This window comes from Mustela nigripes, chromosome 5 (assembly GCF_022355385.1).
Source record: "Mustela nigripes isolate SB6536 chromosome 5, MUSNIG.SB6536, whole genome shotgun sequence".
NCBI lineage: Eukaryota > Metazoa > Chordata > Mammalia > Carnivora > Mustelidae > Mustela > Mustela nigripes.
In genome coordinates this window covers 44,095,973-44,117,611 of record NC_081561.1, presented here as the reverse complement: position 1 = coordinate 44,117,611, position 21,639 = coordinate 44,095,973, and the positions used below count along the sequence as shown (strand labels likewise).

General features: G+C 39.1%; 1 protein-coding gene across 1 annotated transcript in view; it reads right to left on the bottom strand.

The window, feature by feature from the left end:
- Positions 1-21,639, bottom strand: part of EYS (eyes shut homolog) — a 1,640,601-nt gene that overhangs the window by 70,881 nt on the left and 1,548,081 nt on the right.

Genomic DNA, 21,639 nt, shown 5'->3' with positions numbered 1-21,639 from the left:
GCAAAACACTATATATATATATATATTTTTAAAGATTTTATTTATTTATTTGACAGACGGAGATCACAGAGAAGCAGGCAGAGAGAGAGGAGGAAGCAGGCTCCCTGCTGAGCAGAGAGCCTGATGTGGGGCTCGATCCCCAGACCCTGGGATCATGACCTGAGCTGAAGGCAGAGGCTTTAACCCACTGAGCCACCCAGGTGCCCCGCAAAACCCTATATTTTGAAGAGTAATTTTCAAAATAAAAAAGATCATTGGTGGGCGCCTGGGTGGCTCAGTGGGTTAAGCCGCTGCCTTCGGCTCAGGTCATGATCTCAGGGTCCTAGGATTGGGTCCCGCATCGGGCTCTGCTCAGCAGGGAGCCTGCTTCCTCCCCCCTCTCTCTGCCTGCCTCTGTGCCTACTTGTGATCTCTGTCTGTTAAATAAATAAATAAAAATCTTAAAAAAAAAAAATCATTGGTGGTCAAAGTATTTGCCCAGGTGCTTTGTAAAGGTGATTGGCATCTGAGCACTGGCCATGACTTAGAGAGAATCTTGCAGCTTGAAATTGGGCTTTTCAAATCCTGTGATTTTGGAAAAGTCAAAGTCATAGGTCAGTGTGAGAAGGCCAAGACGCGGGCAGGCAACAGATCAGTTTCCATCATATTGTCATCAATGTCTGTCATTAATCACTGTCATCAATGACCAGAACGTTTTTTTAGGTAGAAATTGTTATGCCCCAATAATGGGTCCATGATTAAAGGAGCGAGACTGATACAAAGCGAAGGTCAAGCAAAGCTTTATTTCGTGCCAAGCATCAAGAATATAACCGAAAGTTTGGGGCCGCACCTCTTACAAGAGAGGGCGACCCTTCTCTGTTTCACAGTCTAGCTTTTAAGGGCAAAGGCCATGCGGTTGGGCCTGGCCACGCACAGGTGACCAATGAGATTGTAACACACACAGGAAACGCCACAGTGATACTAGGTGACCAATTGAGTTACAATTTACCCTAGTACACATTTGAACCAGCCTATCGCCTTGGTTGGAATTGACGCCCAAAAGGCTCCCAAAGGGCAGGGCCCACACTCCTTGGTAACCCGGGAGACAGTATGCATCCCCCCACTGATCGGATGTCTCCACCTGGTCTGACCCACCCTGTATCTGGGCTTTGTTACCTGGAGCTGGTTTCTGGGACTTATTTTTAAGTGAATCCCCTGGGGAAGGGGAGCAGGGACAGTTTAACTTTAATGAAAGCCTCTTGCTAAGTAGGTCCTTACCGAAATCTTTGTTTAAAAAAAAAAAAAAAAAACATGTGTAGGGGCGCCTGGGTGGCTCCTTCAGTTAGATATCTGCCTTCTGCTCTTGACCTCGGGTCCTGGGATGGAGTCCCACACAGGGCTCCCTGCTCAGCAGGAAGCCTGCTTGTGTTCCTGCTTTCACTGTCTCTCTCTCTGTCAAATAAATAAATAAATAAATAATATATATTTTTAATACCAAAGACTTTTTTTTCAAAGATTTTATTTATTTATTTGGCAGACAGAGATCACAAGTAGGCAGAGACACAGGCAGAGAGAGAGAGAGGAGGAAGCAGGCTCCCTGCTGAGCAGAGAGCCCGATGTGGGACTCGATCCCAGAACCCTGGGATCATGACCTGAGCCGAAGGCAGAGGCTTTAACCCACTGAGCCACCCAGGCACCCCAATAAATAAAATCTTTTTAAAAAAAAGTTTATTTTTGCTCTGTTACAATGCTTGTTAAAAAAACGAAAGCATGGGTTTCATGGGAATGAAACTGCAGGGAGATTTAGTAGAAACAGGAAATGGTTAAAAAACGAAGTTCAAGAGCCATGGTGGACAAAACAATTTAATTGAGGGGTACCGTTAGCCAGCTGGGCTTTCTGTCCTGCCTCTAATCTTGTTTCCAACTTTTCTCTTTGATTGCTCTGTTCTGTTTGTAAATAGTCCCAACCGGCTTCTATTTCCCCCACCCTGAGAGGATCACAGGAAACAGGAAGGGGGATGTTGATCCCTATCCCTGTCTGTTAGGGATGCTATTCCCAGATTAAAAGATGTTCCCAGGATCTATTCTCCCATCCAAGTACTAACCAGGCCCGACCCTGCTTAGCTTCCGAGATCAGACGAGATCGGGCGCGTTCAGGGTGGTATGGCCGTAGACCCAGGTTCTATTCTTATTAGTTTGAGATAGCTTGACAGAGGGAAGAAGAGCTTGTTTTGATTACCCTTCATTGTTCTCTTCTCTAGAGAGGTTGCCTCTCCTAGGAAGTTGTAAAACTAGAATTTTTATAAGCCTTAAGAAATATCCCCACTCTGGTACCTAATGCTTGAAACAAAAGAGCTTGTTATGTCTGGTTATAATTGTTTATACAGCAAATAATTGTACTATCCTGGGAAAAGTAATTCTACTTCTCAGAGGCTTTTATTTCTGTTTGCTTTGTGTAACTGTTAAAGTAGGGTAACTGTGTGGAATCAGCAGAATAAGATTTTGTTAAAATCTTACCAGTTTATTCCTTGGGATGTATGGCCTAGAATAAGTATTCTTTTTCTGAAAACTCACCAGCATCTCAGCATGATTTTGAGACATACCACCTCTTACATTTATTTATTCTTTTTAATCTAATGAAGTGATTTATGGTCTGTGTTCCAGAGACAATAGGCGAGGCTCTTTCTATCAGGGATTTCACTAGCTGTGGCCTCATAGATAGGATAGTTGAAGGAAATGAAATGTACTGGAATTGAAAGAAAATGAAAAACTGACAGTGTTTGATGTTGCCGTTAAAACAATAGAATTCAACTAAATTTAATGTTAAAATAGAGGATTTTTTTTGGGGGGGATGACTTTTTAAATAATATATCTTCCTTATAATAATTTACAGTTGGGTCTACCTAAAAGTTTAGTACTACATTTGGGTTAGATCAAAACCTATACACCTTGTCCATATTTCACTGTCAGACTCTGTGCTGGATGCTGGTGACATAGATAACAGAGCACCATCCCAGCCCTCAAGGAACTAGTGTGTGGTCAACCAACTGATCCAAATGAACTGGATGGAAACTTGAGTTGGAAGCTGATGAGCAGCAATTCACCTGGCAGATAAAAAGGAAAGATCATTTCAGGTTGAAAGAATAGCATGTTTTCAGGTGAGGAGGCCCAAACATGTCATACTCAAAGAACTCATGGGGTATGCCAATTTTAAAATGAAGTATTAAAAGGAAAAGTACAAGGAAATGTAATGAGGTAGTCAGACAGGGGTCGAATTATGAAGGCCTTGACATTTTTTCCGTAATCTTTGAGTTGCCTTTTAGAAATATCACCCTAGAGATGAAATGTGAAAGCAGGATTATTTGGAAAGAGCTAGAGGACCAAAGTTTGGTTTGAATGAAGAATGAAAATGAGGACTTTGGGGCGCTTGGGTGGCTCAATGGGTTAAAGCCTCTGCCTTCGGCTCAGGTCATGATCCCAGGGTCCTGGGATCGAGCCCGGCATTGGGCTCTCTGCTCAGTAGGGAACCTGCTTCCCTTCTTCTCTCTCTGCCTGCCTCTCTGCCTACTTGTGATTTCTGCCAATAAATAAGTTAAAAAAAATCTTTTTTTTTTTTTTAAAGATTTTATTTATTTATTTGACAGAGAGAGATCACAAGTAGGCAGAGAGGCAGGCAGAGAGAGAGAGAGGAGGAAGCAGGCTCCCCGCCGAGCAGAGAGCCGATGCGGGACTCGATCCCAGCATTGGGCTGGGATCCACCCTGAGATCATGACCTGAGCCGAAGGCAACAGCCCAACCCACTGAGCCACCTGGGCTCAGAATTACCGAAAGACAAAGCCCCTTGAAGTAAATCACAACTAAGGATTTAGAGAAATCACTTACCCGCCCAGATACAGGCGCCCTAAAAAAAAAATCTTAAAAAAAAAAAAAAAAGGGAATGAGGACTTTGATGATACCAAGAAATCCAATAGTTAGCTAAGCTTACACTGAATTGTAAATGTGAGGAAATTTATAGGTCAGTCATGAAAAAAGATAATGGTGTGATACTTATATAAACAGTGGACAGAAATGTGTTATCAGTTCTAGTATCCAATCAGAATAAGTTTATGAGACAATTTCAAACTACTGAAAAGAAGTACAATGTATACTGAAGACTGAGGATAATCGTGTGCACAGGAAAGGATTTGTCACACTCTGTATTTCTTAGTCTAATGCTATACTGTTGAACAGTGCAGACACCACATGTGGCTCTTGAGTACTTGACTTGTGTCTAGGCTAACTGAGAGGGCCTTGTACAGAGGAAAGAATGTAAAATATCTGTTTTTAAAAGAAGATTAATTTGAGAGAGAGACAGTGAGAACACGCATGTGCCATGGGGAGGGGCAGAGGGGGAGAGAGAGTCTCAAGCAGATTCTGTGCTGAGCTGGAGCCTGATGTGGGGCTCTACCTCACTGACCCTGAGATCATGACCTAAACCAAAACCGTGAGTTTGATACCTGGCTGCACCACCCAGGTGCCCCAAGAATGTAAAATATCTTGTTAATAATATTTTATATGCATTAAATATTGAGTCAAATAAAATATCTTATTAAAATAAATTTCACCTGTCTCTTTATTTTTAAAAATGTGGCTACTAAGAAACAAAATTACACAGCAGCTGATATTCTAGTAACCAACACTGCAGAGAGAACCACCTGTATCTGGGCAGGTAAGTGATTTCTCTAAATCCTTAGTTGTGATTTACTTCAAGGGGCTTTGTCTTTCGGTAATTCTGAGCCAGTGAAAAGATAGGGTTTCTAAGGGGAAGAATGGGAATCAGGAGAAGGGGTCAAAGGATGTCCATCCCAGTATGAAGAGGCTCCTGTGTCCTCACCTACGTGATCTCCATCCTGCTGGATCAGGCAGGAGAACATGCCGGGACCCAGATTCCAGAAAGAGGATTTTCAGCCTTACAAATGTTTCTTTCCAGTTCTTGAAAGTAAGCCTTTAATGATCTTCAACCAGGCAACATTTGGTTAATTTGATTACTCTGTTACACAAATTCCCAGATCAGACTTCTAGAAGCGTCAGTCGTCATCAAATCAGTAGATTGAACAGATTGTAATGGGAATATTTTAGGGCTATTAAGTGAATTTTTTTTTCTTTTGTAATCCCTAGTTGCCTCATGGTTTCCGTATGTGAACGTCTGCATTTTTTTCTTTAGTACTTTTAAAGTTACAGCAGTAGAAAGGAACCATGAGGAAGGAAGGAGCATGCTGGGAGTTGAACTAAATATTAATTATTTAGTGTGTGGAAGAAGGGAGCAGAATCACTAACAGAAGTCTGGGAACATTTCAGGCAGTCAGAAAGCCTTATGTATCTCAGCATCATCTAGGGTCATTAAAAATTCTACAAACCTTCAATGATAGGAGAACGTTATAATCTTTTCTGCAATATAGTGCTTGGTTGCAGGCTCAACATGGAATCTTTGCATAACATATCACATTATGCTCACCGGAGACAGCTTAGCAAAAACTACCACAAAAAGGGTATAAACTTTTGTCTTCTAGAACATTTACTATGGCAAAATTTTCTTATTCCCCATCAGGACAGAGAAACAGTCTGTGAATGTTTTAAATGTAACTGTACTTTTTTATTTTAAAAATACGCTCTGTTTAGTCCTCTCGCCTGAATTGTTGACATTTTTGCACAGGAACGACCAAGATGGGCTCCCGGGATGTAGGAAGAAGACATATAGAAGAGCTCAGACTGCAGAACACCTTCCTTTCAACGCTGCAATCAGTGATGCCTCCTGAAGCCCACTGGCTGGTCGTGACGTATGGCATTATGAGGTATTACACGTCCTGGTGATTGAGGAGAGGCCCCTGGACGCAGCCAGCTCAGACTCCATTTTGGATTTCCTCACTTTCTATGTAAATTTGGGTGAGGTGAGCTTCTCTGTTTGAGTTTCTTCCAGTGTAAGATGAGGATAGTAAGAATGTCCAACTTTGTGTGAAGAATGAGAAAAGTATGTGGCTGAAGGAAACACATCAGAGCTAACCTCACACTTCAAGTGGATAAGCCTCTTGCACAAACTCTGTAATCCCACTTCATTTTACCAGTCAAGTCACGAAGGCAACTAATTTATGCCTCTTCTTTCCCCCTCTAACACCTAACATTCATCATTTCTCAATGAATGATCTTGCTTCTTATTTCACAGAAGAAAATAAACTAAGAGCAGAGAACTACCCCAGCCTTCTGCCATCAGCTCCTCCTTGCTTCGGAGCTTGAATTTTGATTCCGATGTTCTGCCTTTCCTCTGGTTACCAGGCTGACGCTGCCTGGGTATCAGATCCACCCTTCATTTACGTAACGGTACCATCTCCGCAATCCTGTCCCACTTCCTTGGGGAGACACCAAATTTTTCTTCTCTACTGAATCATTCTCTTCAACACCAATTATGCTAAAGTATCTCCATCTGAAAAAAACTGCTTTCCTCTGCTTTAGCTCTACATTCCTCTCTAGCTGCTTCTTGTTTTTCCGTCTATCATTCTAGTAAGAGTGTTCTAAAGGAGTATCTCTGTTGACTTTCTTTCTTCTTTGTTTCTTTGTTTCTTCTTTCATTACCCATTCACTCTTGATTTCATTCTAGTCAGCTTATCTTCTCTCTTTCCGTTAGAACTTCCCATGTCAAGGTCACCAGTGGCCACCATCTTTTCAAATTCAATGCCAATTCTCTGTTCTCTTCTTATTCAAAATCTCAGGAGCAGTTGACAGTTGATTATTTCTTTCTCTGGAAATTGTTTCTTCACTTATCATCATGATATTCTTCTCTGCTAGTATTCTTCTGCCTGCAACTGCTGTTCTCATTCTCCTTTTCTTTCAGTTGTCTCCATCTGCCATCACTCTCTTATCTCCTTGTATGGACCCCCTACAGCAGGATGACTCCTGAATAAGCGTCTGTATCCTTGACTTCTTTTCAGAGCGCCACATTCCTATATCCAACTACCTACTGGATATTTGACATACATTTGTATGACCAATGAGAATCTTAAACTGACCATATACAAGACAGAACTCTTTATTCTCATATCCTTATAACCTCTCCTCCCAATCAAATCTCTCCCCCAGTCTTCTCTCTCTTTTTTCCTGTTTTATTTACTTGAGAGAAAGAGAGAGAGAGAGAACACACAAGCAGGGGGAGAGGGAGAGGAAGATAACTCCCCGCTGAGCAGGGATCCCAATGTTCCAATGCAGGGCTTTATCCCAAGACTTTGGGATCATGACCAGAGGTGAAGGCATACACTTAACCGACTGAGTCACCCAGGCGTCCCTTCTCTGTCTTTGTTCAGAACAAAAGCTAGTCACAACCTAAATTTTTTCTTTCTCTGCCACATCAACCAGTTGGTTGGAAAATTCTGTTCCTTTTCAAAATAATCTCCTGAACCTCACAGCTTCTCACCACCTCCATCAATGCCACCAAAGTCTACTGCGCAATTCTCTCTACTCTGGACTACTACTGGCTTCTTAACTGGTCTCTTTTGCCACCTTTGTCCCCTTGGTGTCTCTTTTTTGTATTGTAGCTAGTGTGTTCTTTAAATATTAATTGCGTATTTAAAAGTCCTCTAGTGTTTTCCCTTGAATTTTGAAACAAAACAAACAAAACAAAACAAAAAACAACTCTTCAGGATAGACTCAAATCCTTATTCTCCTAATTTATTTTATACCCCTTTCTTCTTGCTCATTCTGCTCCAACCTTGCTAACTTCTTTGTGTTTCTTAAATAAACCAAATATGCTCCGAGTTCAGGACTTCTGGTTCTCTAGTTCCAATGCTCAAACATCCTCTCCCTCACTTTCCCCAAGACTGTGGACAAGTATCCCCTCTTCACAGGGGTCTTCTCTGACCACCCTACAAAATTATTAATTCCTCCTACCCCCATCATTCTCTAGTTTTTTAACCTCCTCAGTTTACTACAGCCTATTTACATAATATGTTATTTATTTTTTACTCTCTCTCTCCCCCCAAATTTTTTTTTTTTTTTTTTTTTTTTTACTGTCTCAATCCCTTAGACTGTAGGGCTCATCAGTGCAGAGAACTTACCTGTCTTTCACCAACTCCAGGGTGTACAACAGTGCCTTGACTCAAGTGGGTATGGAATACATCTTTATCAAATAGTTGAGTGGATACATATAAGGGGCTTACCATAGTGTTGAAAAAATGGTAACACTGATGTGTTATTTTTCTGTGGTTATTGTTTATTTAATATCTTAATTGTTCTGCTCTTATGTCACTAAAGAAAGAATTGGATCTGTTGGATGAAGTTGGGAAAAAGAATTTCTATACTATCACCAATGCTAACCATTACTTGTTTGATTTTTTTCCCCATTTTTCTAGTCTTTTGCTTCTAAAGAATAAGCATATTTCTGGATGTTTACAAAGATATTAGAATCTTAATTTTCAAGTATGGGCAAAAATTAAAATAACATTCTATAGTGATACTGAAAATCAAGGAAGATACCCCCAACTTCACAAATCAGTAGTTTTTTGTGACTAAGTTGAATAAATATAACTATAATTTCATAAGATTTTTCTTCTAAAATTGTTTTATGTTTAATATTTGATAATAGTTTCTTCTGAACTTATAAGATAAAAACACTGTTTCTTGGGGCAGCTGATAGTTTTTTTTTTTTTTTTTAAAGATTTTATTCATTTATTTGACAGAGAGAGAAATCACAAGTAGGCGGAGAGTCAGGCAGAGAGAGAGAGAGAAGCAGAGAAGCAGGCTCCTGCTGAGCAAAGAGCCCGATGCGGGGCTCGATCCCAGGACACTGAGATCATGACCTGAGCCGAAGGCAGCGGCTTAATCCACTGAGCCACCCAGGCGCCCCCAGCTGATAGTTTTTGACAGAAATTTTTGGTTTTTACGTGGCAAAATGTCTGTATGATTCCCTCACAGTCTTGTTTAAAATTTTACAATATGGACTTGAGAAAAGTGCCTTAAGTTCATTAAAGAATTTTTCAAAATGTACAGTTATTTCAGAATAGACTGTCTTGTCCAAATCTATTTTTCTAAAATAAAGCTCTTTGCTCTATTTTTATATAAATAGAAAAGACAAGAAGGAAACAAAATAAAACTGGTTGATTTTTTCACTTGGATTCTGTTTTCTATATAGGCTGCTGTATATAACCTTAGCCGACTGGACACCAGGGAGCGCTGAGCTGGTAAAATTGCAGTTCAGTTCTTTCCTCCTCTATTATGTATTTTAATGAAGCAAGCAGATGGTAGATGGATTTTCCCCTGGAAACTGCTGATTTTGAAAGACTTTGGTATGCCAGTTTTGCAAGCATGGTGTTTAGCAGCATAGACTACCTCGAAATATACATTTAACTCTGCCAGGAAAAAAATTCGTATATCCTTAGGCAGATGGGTGAATTTGCAAAAATACAAGACCACTGTTCGCCTCGCCAGCTGTCTTTTGTAGGTTTGAGGTGTAAACATCTTTCTTCTCTCTTTGTTCTTAAATTCTTCTTAGTAAGACAGCAATAGATTTAGCTCAATATCCTGCATAAATGCAATTAGGGTATAAAACCATTTATACGACCACTGTTGTTTCTACTTCTTTTCTTTTCTTTTCTTTTTTTTTTTTTTTTAGATTTTATTTATTAGATGGAGAGGCAGGCAGAGAGAGAGAGAGATAGAGAGGGAAGCAAGCTCCCTGCTGAGCAGAGAGCCCGATGCGGGACTGGATCCCAGGACCCTGAGATCATGACCTGAGCTGAAGGCAGCGGCTTAACCCCCTGAGCCACCCAGGCACCCTGTTGTTTCTATTTCTGTTGTTGAATAAGTTCCTTGTCCAGCATGCTTCCACACCATTCCGTGTTAACATTTAGAAATAAAAAAGTGGTAACCTACAAATGTGATTTCATTTATTTATTTATTTTTCTCTAAATATCTTTTAAAAATTATTATTATTAACATATAATGTATAATGTGTTGCAGGGGTACAGGTCTGGACTCATCAGTCTTACACAGCACTCACCACAACACATAAAATGAAAAATAAGTTTCTTCTAAGATGTCATTAACAGTAATAAGTGATGGTGACTTTTACAGAAAACATACTTACCTATTCTTTCTGAACTCAAGATAATATTCAATACATGAATAAAATCAAGCTCTCTATTCAAATGGACAGAAAATATTCAATTCACCCTCAGGTATGAACATGAAATAAATATCCTTGATTGATTGCCCATTCCTGTTCATACTAAATCATTCAAACATTCTATGTAGATACAGAGTTCTACCATTCTCACTTCTTTAATTGTCAGAGAAAAGCTAAGAACAAACAGAATTTTACAGTAGGATAAGAAAACTGATGAAAATATGGATCAGCATTATTTCCACCAGCAGAAGAAATGGCAAATGATCAGAATCCAAAGCGGCACATTCTTTTTAGATCTGTAAATCTTAGAAATTAGTGCCATCTTCTGGCTTCTCGAAGTACTGCTTTCAATCTGAACCAGATAATGGGATTTTCACAGGACCATGAAATGTCAAAGAAGAAGAAAAACTCCCAAAAGATATGGGTCACATTGTAGCTCTGCGTTACTTCTTATGGCATACACTTTGAGAAGGGTCTCATGTATCATGTATCCATCATTCACATTACATAAACAGTGCAGATTTATACCAGATTAAATATGCTTTGTAGTTAGTTTACTGTGATAAAGCAAAACTCCCAGATATCATACATGGAATATTTGAGAACTGAATGTGTTTGGAACACTTTTCTCATTCCTAAGTCCTGAATTTCTTCATGTTAATGGATTCCTAGTTAAGAAATTAAGAAACATCAAAGTTGGAGTAGGTCATCATTCAAATTCAGGAGAAATTAAAAAAAAAAAACATCTTTTTAATCTATTATTTTTTAAGTCATGGAAATATAAATGTATTTTTATATACTCCAAAGTAATACAAACAATAGCAATGATAAGAACTACTACGTTCTAGTTGCTAGGTGTTCTCTCACAACTGTTTTATTTCTCAAGGTGGCCCCATGAGGTGTTCTTACTCTTGTATTTCTGTCTTATAGATGGGGCTCAGACAGGTGAGGTCACACAGCTAAAAAATGGCAGTCATTCTGAAACCCAACTCGTCTGACTCCAAAGCCTGAGCTCTTTCTAATGATGGCTGGGATATTTATAATGTTGGCTGAATAAAAGTTATTGGTAGATATTTATATTATTAAAATTCATACCCAAATTGATTTCATACAAATTAGTCTTATTTCCTTGCCCAAGTCTTAGTCCATGCACTCATGAAAATTAGCAGTAATCTTACATTTCCTCTTCCATATTTAATAGAAATGTAAATACATTTAATTGCCTTGTAGTGTCAATTATTTAACTGGTGCTCAGTATATACCAGTGAATTTATCAATAGATAAGTTTGAATAGGAGTTTAATTACTTGATAATATGCAGAGAATATAAATAAAAAAATAGTGGTTAAAAAGATCAGTAGGGGCCCCTGGGTGGCTCAGTATCTGCCTTCCTCTCAGGTCATGATCCCAGAGTCCTGGGATTGAGTCCCACATCCGGCTCCCTGGTTAGAGGGAAGCCTGCTTCTCCCTCTCCTACTCCCTCTGCTTGTGTTCCTTCTCTTATTCTCTCTCTCTGTCAAATAAATAAAATCTTTAAAAAACAAAAAAAAACCAAAACAAAACCAAAATACAACCAACAGAGGTCTCTCAGGGACTTTGGGTTATCCAGTGTCAATCCATATTCTTTCTCTAGCACATGCATTTTCAAATTAAAATGTCCTTCTGTGACAAAGGAACCAAGAATATACATTGGGAATAGGACAGTCTCTTTAATAAATGGTGCAGGGAAAACCAGACAGCCACATGAAAAAGAATGAAACTAGACCACTATCTGATATTGTACACAAAAATCAAATAAAAATGGATTAAATATTTGAATGTAAGACCAGAAACCATAAGACCCCTTGAAGAAAACATAGATGGTAAGCTCCGTGACATTGGTCTTGGCAATGATTTTTTTGTATTTGAGACCAAAGGCAAATGCAACAAAAGCAACAATAAGCAAATGGGACTATAACAAGCTAAAAGTTTTCTGCACAGCAAAGGAAACTAGCAGCAAAATAAAAAGGCAACCTCCTAAGTGGGAGAAAATATTTGCAAATCATATAGCTGACAAGTGGTTAATGTCCAAAATATAAAAAAAATTCATACAACTCAATAGCAAAAAAATTTCTCATTTAAAATTGGGCAGAGGACCTGAATGGGCATTTTTTCAAAGAAGACATACACATGGCCAACTGGCAGTACTAATCAGGGAAATCCAAATCATAACAGCAGTGAGATACCACCTCACATTTGTTAGTGTGGCTATTCTCAAAAACACAAGCAATAACAAGTGTTGGCCAGGTTGCGGAGAAAAGGCAACCTTGTGAGTTGCTGGTGGGAGTATAAATTGGAGCAGTGAAAAACAACATGGAGTTTTCTCAAAAAGTTAAAAATAGAACTAACCATATGATCCAGTAATTCTTCATCTGGGTATTTATCCAGATAAAATGAAAATGCCGACTAAAAAAGACACACACACATGCCTATATTCACTGCAACATTATTTATAACAGTCGAGATATGGAAACAATCTAAGTGTCCATTGTCGGATGAATTGATAAAGAAAATGTGATGTATATATGGACAGTGGAACATTATTCAGCCATAAAAAAGAAGGAAATCTCGTCCATGACATTATGGATGGACCCTGATGGCATTAGCCTAAGTGAAATAAGTCAGACAGGGAAAGACAAACACTGTTGATCTCACTTATGTATGAGATCTCAATGTATGAGATCAATAGCAAAAAAACTTCTCATTTAAAATTGGGCAGAGGACCTGCCCAATTCAGCCATAAAAAAGAAGGAAATCTCGTCCTTCAAACAAAACCAAGCTCATAAACATAGAGAACGGACGGGTGGTTGCCAGAAGCAGGAGGAAGGGGGACAAAATATGTGAAGGGGTTTAAAAGGTACAAGCTTCCAATTATAAAATAAATAAGTCATAGGGATGTACCATAGAGGATGATAACCATAGTTAATGACACTGTACTGCATATTTGAAAGTTGGTAAGAGAGTAGATCTTGAAAGTTCTCAGCATATGAAGAAAATTTTATAACTATGCATGGTGACTGGTGTTAGACTTATTGTGGTGGTCATTTTGCAATATACAGAGATAAGGAATCACTATACTGCACACCTGAAATTAATATAGTATTGTATGTCAATTATATCTCAATAAAAACAGCAAGCAAAACAAAATAAAAACTTCCTCTGACATAATGCAATAATCCTATATAATTTTTTAAAGCCATTCTCTTTTCCAAAATGGAGTCTTTTTAAAGTCTTTTCTTTTATTGCATTTTGTTCCAAATCCAAGATCTCTGCAGAGTGGCCATTTCTTCTCATTGCATGTTGTGATTCCGTCCTGTCATGGATAAGGTCTCAACAATACTAAACCTGAGTACTTTCCATAAAGACCAGTCTCCCACGATTGCTGTAATGGTATGTGTGATTTTTCTTGGTGATAGAATCAAAGGTGCTGCTCATACTGTTGTGGTTTGCTGCCCATGAGAGCCCACAAGAGGTGGTCCATAGGAAGGAAATTGATATGGATAGTTAATCTTAATGCAGGGAACCAGAAAGACAGATGATGTTGGTGAGGTCACCCAGACACCAGTGGTAGCTGAACAGGTGAAGGCAGCTGCCATCACTAAGCCTGACAGGACAAAGGGAAGGGCCAGTGTTTTTAAAAGCCCCAAAGCCAGACTACCTGGTGGGAGCCTTTACTGGGGCTGTTCATCAGGACATGGGACCATGGATGGGGAGGTCTGGAACTAGAGCGGATATGGCTACTGGCAGACAAGCTACCAGAAGCAGCGGAGTGGGGAATAAATACTGTGTCTGTTCTCTTCCTTCTGCTGAACCCTCATCCAGTTTTCTTCTTCTGGTGGGGAAAATGTAGTCTGCACATGTCTGAGACATGGATCTCAGAGAAAACAGGCAAACAAAACACATTGCAATGAAGGGAACACCGAGGCTACAATCCTTATTTCCAGAACTGGTCAGAACTCCACCTCTGACCTTATAACTCTCCTCCTCGAACACTGTCTCTTTTCAGGTAGGGACAGCAAATTCAGATCCTTCCCTCTGTGTTCGTACAGGAACTGTGACACGGATGAGATTCTATACCTGGTGTGGTGACGCAAGCCTTCATGCCTTAGAGCCCCAGCCACGGTGGGCCTGCTGTCTAGGGCTTCATGAGGCCTCTGTCAACTCTTAACACTAGATGTGGGAGGCAGGATCCCAGAGTGGACTTCTCACTTTCATATGTGTGCCTGTGTGTCCGTGTGTGTTACACCTACATCATGGCCTCCATTAGCACTCTAGTGAAGTCAAGGGCAACCCTCCTCAGAATAAGGATTCTAGGGGTGCCTGCATGGCTCAGTCAGTTAAGCATCTGCTTTCAGCTCAGGTCATGATCTCAGGATCCTGGGATTGAGTCCTACATGATGGGCAGGGGTGAGGGGGGGCGGTCCCTGCTCAGTGGGGAGTCTGCTTCTCCATCTCCCTCTGTCCCTCCCCGTTGCTTGTCCTCTCAATTTCTCAAATAAATAAATACAAATCTAAAAAAAAAAAAAAAGAACACAACATTTCTAGATACACAAAGTAAAATACACAGGATTATAAAATAAGCCACTTTTTGGAAATATACTTAATAAAATTTAACAACAACTTTGTAATAAAGTAAAATTATCCTTCTTTCATACAAGATTTAGCAGCAGGTATAATAACCCCAGCAATTTCAAATGGGAAGGAACACAAAACTATTTTAGTATAGTATATAACAAATTGTAATATAAAGAGATCTGATTTCTCTGTGACAAAGCACAGTTACTGCTGATAACTACTGTGATTTGTCGCTGCCATTCATAATAAGAATTTGTTAAATTTCTGTTGGAGGTGGTAAGAAGTTGTAACTTTTTTCCTCATCCACATTCACAGCTTCTTTGACCTAGAGAGTAACCCGAATTCCGCCAGAATACTTTTCCTCACCTGCCAGCTCATTCTCCCAATTCAGTGTTTGCTTAAAGTTTCCCTTCTTACTGAGGTCTATCTTGTCCTACTTCACTCATTATATTTAATGGCACCTTTCCCCTGTGCCATTTTAAAAATGGCACTTTAAAAATGCTGTCTTGACCCAGTTTGGGGACCCTGGTTAGAGGCTGGTCAGTTCGTTCCCTGAGAAGCTGCGTCCACACTCGCAAACACTTCACTTGCTGGGCTCCACACCATTTATGCATCACCTTAACGCCTTGGGACCAGGTACCAGACAATAGGAACAGTGACTATTTCTCACAGTTCAAGATATTATTCAGGACAGCCAATTCACAGGGCTCCCTTAAAATCTAACAACTCACCCTAGTTGCCACATATAAGCTGTCTTCTCTACCTCTGGCTTGCTGTACTCTGTCTTTGGTACACAACCCAGTGTGTGGCCCTGTTTAACAACCTTCTTTTGTTTGGAGCTGCAGTAGCCAAATGTTTCACCTTTCATCCATCTAAGTGTATTGTCCTGCCTTCAAAAAAAATCTCCAAATCTTATGATAAGACAACTTAATTTCTCCCTGGCATTCCTTTTCTCTCTTTTTCTTCTCTACTTTTTTGTTTGTTTGGCCTTTAGTACTCATTATCTTTTAACAATTCCCCAGCATGTCTCAGCCCACAATGGAGTGAAAAGTGTGAGGCAAAATTTCATTTTTGTTCTTTGTTGTGTCCCAAGCACTTGAACAGTGTCTGACACATAACAGGCTCTCTATACACATGTATCGAACGGATGCATGAATCTCCATCCCGTGCCTATTGCGATCAGTCACTCTGGGCAACATCTTCAGTTGAAGGAAAACAACCTTTTTGTACATGAACACAGTATACGAGAAGCCTAAAGTGGGAGATGGCTATTGTAGTTTCTAATTCAATGGGAACATTACTGGGTCTCTTGGTAAGAGCTTTTCTCTTTTGTAGGCCAAAAGCTTCTAAGTTAGTGGAGCTCAGACTCATAGAAAAGGGAAAAGTTGTGAGTAGGTCTTCAGGGGTAATTATGAGAGGGATTGCCCTCTACAACCCCATGGTTTCTGAATCCGTGTAACATGGCTGCAGGAGATAGAGCACTGCGTATCAGTCATGGTGTCAAAGCATACGTGGCATCTTGCAAAACAGCATATGATCTTGAAAGGGGCCCAGGAGGTGCTGTCATAGACTATTCTGCCATTCTAAAAAACCAAAAGCTAACATAAACTAATGGGATTCTATCAAAATAATAAGCTTTTGCACAGTGAAGGAAACCATCAACAAAACAAAACGGCAAACTACAGAATGGGAGAAGATATTTGCAAGTGATCTATCTGATTAGGGGTTAATATCCAAAATACATACAGAACTTATGCAACTCAATACCCAAAACATAACCTGATTAAGCAATCAGCAGAGGATCTGAATAGATTTTTTTTTCCAAAGAAGACATACAGATGGCTGACAAACACATGAAAAGATGCTCAACAGCAATGAGCGTTACAGAAATGCAAATCAAAACCACAATGAGCTATCACCTTACATCTGTCATGTGGCTAAAATTAAAAAAAAAAAAGCAGGTAAGAGATAGCAAGTGTTAATAAGATTGTGGAGAAAAAAGAACTCTTGTACACTGTTGGTGGCAATGTAAATTGGGACAGCCACTGTGGAAAACATTTGGAGGTTCCTCAAAAAATTAAAAATGGAAATGCCATATAATCCAAATTTTCACTACTGGATATTTACCTGAAGAAAACAAAAACACTAATTTGAAAAGATATATACATCCCTATGTTTATTGCAACATTATTTATAATAACAAAGATATGGAGGCAGCCTTACAGTCCACTAATAGATGATAAGGAAGATGTGGTCTAGGTACACGATGGAATATTATGTTGCCATTGAAAAGAATGAATCTTGCCATTTGCAAAGACATGGATGGACCTAGAGAGTACCAAATGACTAATGAACAACAACAACAACAACAAAAAGCAAAATCAGACCTATAAATACAGAGAACAAACTGATGGTTGCCAGAGGGGAGAAGGGTTGTGGGGATAAGCAAAATGGGTGACTGGGAGTGGGAGAGCCAGGCTTCCAGTACAGAATGAATAAGTCATGGGGATAAAAGGCACAGTATCAGAAATATAGTCAATGATACTCTAACAGTGTTATATGGTGACAGATGGTAGCTACTTGTGGTTTAGCATCCCATAATGTATAAACTTGTAGCATCACTGCATTGAATGCCTGGAATTAACATAACATTCTAGATCAACTATATTAAAAAACAAAAAACAAAAATCCAACTGCTTTTTCATAAGACCAGTATCTGTCATTGCTTGATTTCTTTTTTTTCTTGTTAAAAAAACCAATCCCATTGATTAGAAACAATGTTGCTCAGAATACCATGATGTTTCATGCTGTGTGGACTGAGTTATCAGTAGAAGTGCTGGTAGAAGCATGACTAGTAGAGCAAATGATCAGGATAATAGGGCAAGTTCTTGCTGTTACTGCAATGTAATCAAGAGGCCGCTGGTGGCTGGCTGGTGTCCCTGCAGCCCTGAGACTGTATCAAGAGTCAGGATTGTTTATAGCCAAATGAAGAGTCAGAAGGGCCACTTCTCAAGTTTCTTTTTTGTTTTTGTTTTTTTCTTGTTTATTTGACAGCGAGAGAGACAGAGAGAGAGGAAACACAAGCAGGGGGAGCGGGAGAGGGAGAAGCAGGTCCCCCACTGAGCAGGAAGCCCGATGCAGGGCTCAATCCCAGGACCCTGGGATCACGACCTGAGCTAAAGGCAGACACCTAACGACTGAGCGACTCAGGCACTCCCTGAAGTCATTCTTATTAAGCAAATTCTTATTAAGCAAAATCAACTTTGAGGCCGTGCATGGCCTCAGACTCCTCTGCCAAAGCCATTTCCATGGACTGCATTCTAAATCCTCTAACAACTCCTATTTCTTCCATCAAAAACCATGTGTAATATTTTCTCACATCCCTTCCAGTCATAGGTGTCATCGCTTTTTCTAGGTTGGATGAGTGATTTGTCTAGATACTACTTCAATCACATTTCTCCAATTACTAGGGAGTTTGAACACCCTTTACATGTTGGCTATCTGCGTACTCTTTAGTGAAACATGTTAGTTTCCCTACCTCATTTTTTCTTTTATCTTTATTTTCAGAATGCTTAAGAACACTCTCGCTATTATATCCTTTTTCTATCACATTGCAAATCGTTTCTCCAAGCCTATTGTTGACTTTAGATGTGATACTCTTTGCAACTTAAAAGTTTATTTAAAAAAAAATTATCCAAATATTTTTCTTTATAGCTCCAAAATTTTCTGTCTTGATTAAGAAACTTTTCTTTATCCATGGATTGTACATATAGTTTCCAAGATTTGGTTCTAAGATATTTATATTTTATATTTAAAATATTATATTTTAATACATAATATATTATATTATTATATATTATATATTATATATTATAATATATTAGATTTATATTTTATATTTACATCTTTAATAATTTTAGATTTCATTTTAGTACATAATGTAAGAGAGAGCCGACTTCATTTTTTTCCAGTTGGAGAACAGGTTGTGCCAGCTCCATTTATTACAGAAGGCATTTTCTCAGAATTGAATAAGGCAGCAATTTTATTCTCTAGTGCATTATCCTATATACTGGGATCTCTTGCTGGGTTGTCTCTTTGACCTATTGTCCTATTTGTATCTTACTATGGCAGGACCATATTAATAATGATGATGGTGGTTTAATGTGCATTCTTTTATCTGTCAAGGCAAGCTGTCCTCCTGTTTCTTCTCTTTAAAATATTTTTATGGGATGGGGCACCTGGGTGGCTCAGTCAGTTGTCTGCTCAGGTCATGATCCCAGGGTCTTGGGATCAAGCCCCACATCCAGCTCCCTGCTCGGGGCGGGGGTGGGGGGTGGGGAGCCTACCTCTCCCTCTTCCTCTCCTCCCCTCTTACTGCTCCCTAGCTCCCTCTTTATCTCAAATAAATAAATAAAATCTTAACAAATATTTTTACTGGATCTTAATGGGCTGCTTATATATATATTATTCTATATAAGGTCCAAAAGCTTTGAAATTTTATTGGAATTATATTTTTTATATACTATATTTGAGAAAACATTTTTGGTATTTTCTTCTCATCCAGGAATGTGGTATTTTTTTCTCTAGCCGTTCATGTGTCATTTTATAATCCCTAAGGTTTTATAATGTTCTACACAGAAGTCCTGGACCTTTCTCATGATATGTATTCTAAATATTTTGTGATATTTTTGGTCGTAATTGTGAATGAAAATAATTTTTTACTCCTTCACATAGCTTGGTTTTATTGATGTAGCAAGATATTAAACTAGAAGTTGCAGCTAAAATACAAAGAAAATAGAAATGACATATCCAATGGAGGTAACCAGGATTTACAAAGCAGGCAGCTGAAAATCAGCTGGTAAATCTTAAATTTCTCAGCTTGCTGAGGGTATAAAATACTTATAGAGCTCTTTTCCTTCACTTTTTCACCTCAAACCTAGAGGGGATTTAGGAATATAACCTGTAGAGCTTAATGTGTGTTCCTGAAGTTTGAGGTGAGGGGACACAGTGGACAAACTCTTGCCTGGAGAGTCTGAGAGCTGAGAGACTGGTTGGCTGCATGGAGGGAGCGAGCCGATGAGAGTCTGATTCTTGACTGGGATGGGTGAGCATCGCAGGGTTGTCAGGGGAAAGAGGTGGACATGTTTGCCTTGGGTCTGCTGTGGGCCATGTGTGGGACACAGAAACAGATGTGATTTTCTAAGTTTTAATCAAAAGAACCACCTCAAGAGGTGAAGAGCCCTAAGCAGAGAGAGCTGGAGGTGTCCTTAGATGGCTGGGATATAACCAAATGGAACAGAGATGCCTTTTCCGGCAGCAGAGAAAATTGCCTTTGAGAGAAGACCAACAGGGAGGGCTCCAGAGAACCCACTTCAAGGTTGGTTTTAAAGTATCTGCCGAATCCAGAGGGCAGCCAAGCAAAAACAATGTGACCTTGTTGGTCAAGAAAGAAGTTTCCTGTCTCTTTGCTCCCTGAGCTCCTTGTGACGCAATCAGGAACTGCAGTTAACAAAAGAGGGGAGGAAAGGTTTAAGTTTCCTTTTTCTCTGACTTTAGACTTTCGACCTGACTCAGCCCCCATTTGGGACAGCATGCAGCTTAAAGCAAACAGAAGATTTGCCAATTGCATAAAAATCGATGACCTCATTACTAAATGGAACTGAGAGTTTGTGACCCAGGAATGACCATATCTAAATTTCCACTTGAGGGAAAAAGGAAGAACTAACATCACTGAAAAAACTTAAAGGCAGAAAGGAAGACAAAGTGAAGTTGTTTTGGGACACCTGGGTGGCTCAGTGGGTTAAGCCTCTCCCTTGGGCTCAGGTCATGATCTCAGGGTCCTGGGATGGAGCCCCACATTGGGCTCCTCCTCGGCGGGGAGCCTGCTTCCCCCTCCCCCTCTGCCTGCTTCTCTGCCTACTTGTGATCTCTGCCTGTCAAATAAATAAAATCTTAAAAAAAAAAATTGAAGTTGTTTTATGTATACCTATGACTAAGCTATTATGAAAAAAAGCTATTGCTTTTTTGGGGGGGGGTCCAATAATTAGTGACAGCACCAAATTTTCTCATTTAAATGATATCAATAAAAAACAGATTTGTATCTTGCTCTCCCGTGTTAATACTAATTATTAAATTTTTTTCTCACTATTTTTTCCCCTCACATTTGCTTGGACTATCCTGAGAATGGTAAATAATAACAGTAATGGTAGTTAATTTTCATTGTTGTCAAGTTTTCATTTTAACTGAAGTCGTTTTGTTGTTTCCCCATTAGGAAAAGTAAATCTTTTAAGTTTGCTTTAAGTTGTAGTATTTTATTCAAAATTTAGTTTCTATTTCTGTTTTCTAGTTTCCTTATAAATGGTAAAACAATAAAACACAGCTGCTAAATTTGACTGAATGCCTTATCCGTATCTTTTGAGTGACATTTCAGTATCTTTTGATATGATCATAAATCAATTTGCTTTAGAATATTTGACTTTGAATTATATTGATAAATTTCCTGATGTTGAATCATCACTCTTACATTCTCAGAACATATCCAACTTGGTCATAAAATATAATATTTTCATACCTTGTTGGAGTATATTTGCTAAGATTTAGCCTTTGTTGTTGGTTGTCTTTGCCTCTGGAGTCATTTAGTGAGATTGGCCTACAGTTTTCTCTTCTTGTATTAATGTCATGGTGGCTTAACACAGTGAATTGAGAAGCATTCACTTTTTTCTTTGGTTTGAGAAAACACAAGTAAGACCAAAATAATTTGTTCTTAATAGGTAAGATAAAAGAGCTATAAGCAAGTATCACTGAGGTGACTTTTAAAATATTAGTAGATATTTTGGAATGTCTGGGTGGCTATTCTTCAAATATTTTTTTCTTCTTTATCATCACATTTTCATTCCTAAT